The sequence below is a fragment of the Acomys minous genome, assembly GCF_964271855.1.
Source record: "Acomys minous genome assembly, chromosome: 5".
Lineage (NCBI taxonomy): Eukaryota > Metazoa > Chordata > Mammalia > Rodentia > Muridae > Acomys > Acomys minous.
In genome coordinates this window covers 74,459,674-74,467,117 of record NC_140494.1, presented here as the reverse complement: position 1 = coordinate 74,467,117, position 7,444 = coordinate 74,459,674, and the positions used below count along the sequence as shown (strand labels likewise).

The 7,444-nt window shown below is 36.0% G+C and overlaps 1 protein-coding gene across 3 annotated transcripts in view; it reads left to right on the top strand.

Moving 5' to 3' along the window:
- Positions 1–268: 268 nt before the first annotated feature.
- Positions 269–7,444, top strand: part of CNTN5 (contactin 5) — a 1,112,028-nt gene continuing 1,104,852 nt past the window's right edge. For all 3 annotated transcript variants that reach the window (XM_084782482.1, XM_084782479.1, XM_084782481.1), the window contains exon 1: positions 269–654. The gene's annotated coding sequence lies outside the window, so the exon portion shown is untranslated. The remainder of the gene's footprint in view (positions 655–7,444) is intronic.

The following is a 7,444-nucleotide window of genomic DNA, read 5'->3' as shown; positions in this document are numbered from 1 at the left end:
ATGTGAAGACCCAGAGGTAGCCAGGTAGGGGAGCAGCCTTCGTGACTTTGGAGAGAAAGATGGGAAGGGAACCAGTTGTGGAGTAATGTGAGTGGACTACCACGTTAAAAAAAAAGAAGAAGAAAGAAAGAAATCCAAAGCCCTGCTTGAAGCACACAGTCTTTTACAGGCAGGGACATGCTAAATGAGCCTTTGCAGCGCAAGGCAGTGAGGCGCCTGGCGACGGTGACAGCGCTGAGCGGGAGGGGCGCGGGCTGCTCTTGGAGGGACCCAGCCAGTCAGGGCGCGCGGTGCCGGGCGCGTGGACGCATTGGAGCATCCGCGCGAGCCCCGAGCAGCAGCGCGAGGAGGCGCCCACCTGCACCTGCCTGCATCTCCCAACTCCTCCGCCCTGTGCAACTGCCGGCAGCCAAGTGCCATTAAAGCTGTTGGCCAGGAGGATGCCTCACCTGGGTCCCCTCTGCTGGCAGAGGCAGGGCAAGGTAGAGGAGAATTCCCAGTGAAGGACTCAGAACTCTGCGATTTGATTTCTTTTCTGCTACAGGCTGTGGAGCACACAAGGAACTGCTCCATCTGAGCTGTGCCCAGGGCACGAGGATGGGAGACAGGGATTAAGAGTCACCGAAATGGACAGAGGCAGCTGGCATCTCACTGGTAAGTGGCAGGCATTCCTTCGCTGGTGACTGCTCCCTTTTATGGTGCGCTTCATTTCCCAGCCACTTAGGGTTTTTGACACAGTCGCTTCTGCAAAGCCACCCTTCTTTGCTGTGGTGCCAGATGTAAAAAAAGAGGAAAAAGAAAGAAAAGAAAAGAAAAATGTTTAAAGATGCTTGTTAAAAGACAGGGAAGGCAGTATTTTTCTCCGCTGAGATTTTATATTGAAAAGTTGAAGCAAGTACAGAACCTATTTGTGTATTTCATATGGGCACCTTAAACAAGAGGGGAAGAAAAAGCAAGTAAATTTTGGGATAGCAAAAGTCAGGATGGATAAGAATGATTTTTACCAAAGCAATAAAATTCCTGAGGAAGACAAAAATAGGATCGGGTTCTCAGGTCATGGCAGAGCATTTCATAGACTGAGCATTCTGAGAATACAGCCTGAATAACCTGGCATCTAGTGGTTCAATAGCTTGTTAAAATTCAGTAGAGATGCAAGTTGAGTTCTGCAAAGTTTGGGGACCTAAGAAAAGTGGTGCCTTGAAAATGTTGAGTTATTTTTCCCTACCTACATGTTGTGTAAAGATATGTTTGCTGAATACATGTTCCCGAATTCTTATTTTTGTAGGAAAGTGGGGAGAGAATATTAGTTTGAATTTCTGTGACTCTGATGTGCAGTAAGCTGAGGATTGCTATGACAACCTCAACATTTTTAGGCTGCTTAAATTTTCTTAATTTCAAAAAGAATAAGAATCCACTAAAATTTTAGAATAATTTTATGTAAAATTACTATGAATAAGACAATTTAGCATGGCAATTTTAGGACAGGTTTGGAAGAGAACTTTTCTACTGTTCTGCCTATATGGTTTTGCCCATATGCAGTTCATATGCTTTTCTGAAAAGATCTCACTTAGATAGCTCAGTTCTCTCCTCTGATTCTGAGTCTTAGCCGTGAAAAAGAAGGAAGAAAACAGTAGCGAAACTTAAATTATCAGAATCATAAAAATACAATGAATTAAGTTTGCATAGTGTTGTAAATAGAACTAGTTGCTACTGGGCTGTAGCATACTTACTGAATTAACTCTAAATATGACACCAGGCTATTAAGAACTGTGTCATTATTGGTATCAAGATTAAATTGAGACTAAGACATTTTATGAAATGCTTATACATTGTCAGTGGCTGGTAATGGGCAACTCGTCTGTGGTTCTTCCCAAATTTCTCATTTAATCCTAAAAGTATTTTATGATTTTCATAGGCATAATCCCTACATCCTAACTCTGACAGGCATACTTACACTGACTAGACGATGAATTCACGAAGTGACTATACAAGAATAGATTTTAAAAAGTGATTAAAATAGTGGATATATCATGTAAAAAGTCAGTTGAATCTCCTTAATGGTAGAAGGCATACAGTTAAAAAAAAAAAGATTTTGGAGCTATCTTAGCTGGAATGTCAGATGTTAGTAAAGACTGTATCATCAGTAGGCTGTATACCCAAGTATAAAGGGTAATACTTGGAGGTAAGGGTTGGTTCTTACCCCTTCATGTTATCTAAAACTTCTGAAAACAGACGGAGGAAAAAATGCGTTAGACTCACTCTGGTTCCATATGCAACTATAGAGCAAAGGAGAACATTTAGAAGTTAAAAATGAAAATATTCCACTGATAAGCTACATGCTACACTTTGGCTAGATGTCAGGAGGCTCATGTACACTCCTATGTTTCTGGGAAAGTATCTGGCAATAGAGAGTTATGGAATGTTTAAATGGATGGCTGATATACCTGAACATTTCTCAAGGTGTGTAAAATGACTTTGGCCATTAGGGGGCCTGAAACCTAATAGTTATTGGGTAAAAAGTCAGGGAGAAAAACTTAAATTTTACAGATAGAATGTGTTTATTTGTTAACCATTATAAATCAGCCGTGCACAGATATATATTTAAACTTACACTTTAATTAATTTAAAGTAATAGAGCATGTAAGTTGTTTGTTATGTATGTTGCTTTAAGTGTCTTTTTATTTGAGCATTTGTGAAATCTTTACTCCCTTCAAGGTATCAGGTAGGAGTGTGCCTTGCTGGTTGGTCAAGCTGACTTAGCAATTGGGACCAGAGGGTGCCAATGAAGGGCAGAGGGCTCTCAAGATGAAGACCTCAAGTGGGTAATGTGCTGGCAAAGGCATTGTGGAGGATAAAACAAAAGATACATTTTTGTAGAGAATAAAATAAAATAATGACAAGTTGTGTATGTAGGATTACATGAGGATCACTTTGATATATAGAATTTAAACATGTCCAACCCATTTTATAACATAGAAGTAAAGCCATGTCATCAAAAATTCTGTTCTAAGATTCAATAAAGCTGAGATATTTTGAACAACTACAATTCCCTTCATCCACACCATCACACATATTTGACTACCTATTATTTTACTTACATGTGAAACAGATTTTAATGCTAAAAGATTGGCAGTGACTTCTCTTTGAAGACATATACGCCTTCCTGTGTTTATACTCTCAAACTCGGACATCAAACGCTTATGTATATGCCTCTCTTTTTCTCAAAGACATAAACAAGCTGTAAACAACTTTTGTATTTCTGAGATGCTATATTTTCATACTAGTGTTCAGGCTACATTAGGATGTTCCATGAACTTTTCAGCACTTTAGAACAGGGGAGAAGCTGGTCGGAAGCTCAGAGCTGTCACATCCCTCCAAGCATATTTCCTGATCAATAAGTCCACATTAAGAAGCTGGTTCACTTTAAAAAGTAACGGAGTTCATAAAACTCTTTAACAGTTAAATTTGGATTAAAGATCATTATGAACTTTTCCAATCTGACTTCTCTTTAAGAGAATTGAATATTCCTATGTATATGATTACCAGGTTATGACAAAATATATATTTTAATTAGTATGAGACTTATTTTTTAATAAATGACTTCTACTATAAGTCAATAAAACAAATTATTGTGTTTCAATGAAGTGGCTATTAGTTTAATTTTAAATGGATTTAGTTTATATAGACTAACTCTTTTAAAAATCTATCGTTTATAATTAAATAGTCAAAATCATTTTTGCTGAGTTAAATGCATTGCACTTGTTTTTTCCCCAGAAACTATTTATAAAATTTACATTGTTTTTCACACTGATTTTTTTTGCCTGTCTTAAATGTAAGTGATTTTTATCACTATTGGTTCCATGGCTAAAATACAAAGTGGTTGAGGATGTACTCTGAATCACTACGCAGCCTCTCCCTGCCAGTGAAGCACTTCTGTGTTGCTCAGAAAGTGAAGCATCTGATCAAAGGGCAAGAGTTCCTCCTTCTTTATTTGCAAGCAATGACATTCTTCAAAGTCTAAAAAACAAATAAATATTCTATACATGGAAATAATATCTATGACCACACATTTCCTTAATCTAGTATCCATTACAGTCTCTATAAATTGCAGCATTGGTCTTCTTTCGTATGTTATTAATCTGAGATTGCTCCTATCACTGCCGTATTTTAAAGAGTTTTAAATAAAGGCTCATTAGCTGACATTGAGTACATAGTTAGGAACCTAATTTTCCCTGTGATTTTAAAATCAGTAATTTCTTCAAAATTCATAATAACCTAAAGATCTCAGAATCCCAGGTATCATTTTTTTAAAAAAAGTTGCCAATAGACTTTTCTTAACAAATTGACAAAATTTTGTGTTCTATGAATGTCAACTGTGGTTCCTAATAGTCCACACCTCAGTATACACAGACTAAAGAGTTTAGGTCTTGTTAGAAATACAGCAGCCAGTTCGTGTGTGTGTGTGTGTGTGTGTGTGTGTGTGTGTGTGTGTGTGTGTGTGTGTGTGTGTTTACTAACACAGATGAATAATCACTGTGCCTGTTAGGAAGTATCAACCTGCTTCTGTTCTCATCATGATAAGTCTTGTGAAATTTAACGGAGTTACAAGCAGCTGGATTTGGAATCTGGCTTACGATAAACGTGGTCAAGGTGAACCAAATTATTCTTACTTTGATATCACATTAGCAGGACATTTTCTTCACAAGATCTAGAGATATCTCTTCATTTCCCATAATGTCTCTAATCACTACATATTATGTTCATGTTGTCACAAGTGTTGAAAGGAACTAAGTAAAAAATGGGCTGTTTCATGAAAGTTTTATTTGTCAGGATATCACATTTCATCCATAGTTTTGAAGATGTTGTGCTTCGCGTTTGAAACTACATTTTAATGAAAAAAGATGTTCTTTAGATTAAAGCAAATGTAAACATAACAGTGGGAGAGTGTAAGGGGTCTGTTTGAGATCACATAGAATTTTCTGTGTGATTTTACACAATGATTCTCGATAGTGCAGTGTTTGCTGGGACAGTATCGTGCCTCAGACTTTAATATTACAGAATTATGCACAAACTCTCTGTTTGCTAAAATTAGTATTAATGAGAAGACAGAGTAAGTGACAATAGAAAATTTAAAACCACTTCCCATATTATTAGAAAATCATTTCTGTTTAGGTAACATTTCATCTTCATTAACTATTCCATGGCGCACTAGACACTGAACTGATTTAAGTGTTGTCTCCAGAAACTTATAAAGCATTCTTTTTAAAGCAGACAGGTTTGGTTTTCGAATTGTTTTACTATTTTTAAACATAACTATTTAAATTCTTTACCAAACTATCCTATTATCTTAGAAAATATGAAATAGTTGGTTAATGATTATTTCACTTAATTATTTTAATGGTTTCAATAAGAAGTACTTCGGATTACAGCCTTATAAAGGGATCTGGAGCCTTCATTTTCTCAACCAAAAAAAAAAAAAAACCACTGTATTTTTAAACTATTTCTCTTTTATTTCAGTGGTGTTCTTCTAATGACAAATTCTGAATGGTGATTATTATATATTATGCTATATTATATGACATTATATTATTTGATGCTAAAGTGATTATTACCTTAAACACTGACAAATATTTTCAGTTACCAATGAAAAGCAAACTGAGAACACAAAAAAACACAACAGAATCATATCATAAAATCTTGGCAGGATCTACACATAGCTCCTGTTTTCACATGTGTCTTATAAAGAGTAATTAGCGGTGAACAAAAAGTGAACTTTGCAGGAATTATACAAATGTAATTAGGACCAAGTTATATCTCTTCTTTTAAATTTCAAAGCATGTTGTAGACTCAAATTAGATTCACACATAGTAGATGTAATTCTCTTGCTTTCCTTGTTTACCCGAGGAATGTTGGCCTTTAAGACTTGAATGGTTAGCATGTACATATATCAACCCGGAAGGAGAGGCTGCTGATTAAAGGAGGACTGAGGACCTGACATGCTAAGTTAAAGCTTTCTTCAACTTAGGGTGCACTCAACAGTGACCTCATGTAAAAAATAATCTTGACATTTTCTCCAGGAAGTATGGCCAGAATTTAGAATAATACATGTCCAATATGTGACTTAATGACACAAAGAAATAGGAAGAAAGGAAGGTAAGAAAGTAACATAATGTAGTATCAGTGTTTAGTTAAAATTTAAACTGAGAATTTATTGGAACAATCATATTACTGTAGAATTATTAAGAAAACAGAAAACATAACTTCTGAAAACATTCTTTCTTCTTAGTTTTAAAATCCAAGTTTCAAATTGCATATAAATGGTAGGTTTTTATTATAATGTTTAAAAATAAAGTAGAAAAATTAAACTGTAATATATTTAGCTATTGTCTGAGACAAAGGTCTTCTATGTTTAACTGAATAACAGAATTTATTTTAGGATAACTGTATATGCTAGAAAGTCTTCAGTACAGTGAATATGGTAGCTTTAATAATTGCTGTGCTTTCTCATATAACATTATTTTAATGATGATTTGTTTTAAATATTTAATATTCAAATTGTGATAAATACATGTATATAGGTTTGAGTAAGAATTATAAGTTTTAGAGATTTCTTTCTTTTAAATATTAAATACCTAGAGGTTCATATCTCAAATGAATTATATATGAGGTATGGGCATGTTGTTGAAATGATTTATCTGCCCTAAGCCTGGATTTTTCAACTCTAAGCATGTACTTAACATTTATAAGTAGTTCAAATAGAAAGTGCAAAACATTCTTCAGATTCAGTGAATGAGCAACCCTTGGTATTCTTTGAAATTATTAATTTATTTCAGGACTTATTTCCCTAAAATGGGTTTTAATTCTTTCAGTCATGTTGGTAAGAGTGTCTACTTGAGACTTAAGCCCAATCATTATAGTTTGGCATTATGAAAGTTTGCAGCAGTGTGGATCATGTTAAAATGTATGGCTGTATGCATGTGTCCCTCGGGGTTTAAGGTGCTGTCACTCTTCAACTCATGGAACAAGAGACATGAAAAGCTCTGTTACTCTTGAGAAGCATTTAAACTAATTACTCTCGGTTATCTCACTCATTACCCGAGAGTAAGACTCAAATGGTATATACTCACTTATATCTGCATATTAGCCCAAGGGGCATGTCTCACGAAAGCCTTCACTTACCAGGAAACTGAGACAGAGGGGAGGACATTCTAGTGGGACTCTAGATGAGAGAATCATGGGAGAATGGCAAAGTAGAAGGATCCAGAGGGTCCTAGAAGCCTACAAGTAGAACATTGTGATAGGCAGATTTGGGCACAGGGGTCCCGCTCAAACTAAGGCACCAGCCAAGGACAATACAGGCAGTAAACCTTAAGCCCCTACCCAGATCTAGCCAATGGACAGAACACTCTCCACAGTAGAGTGGAGAGTGGGATATGACTTTCTC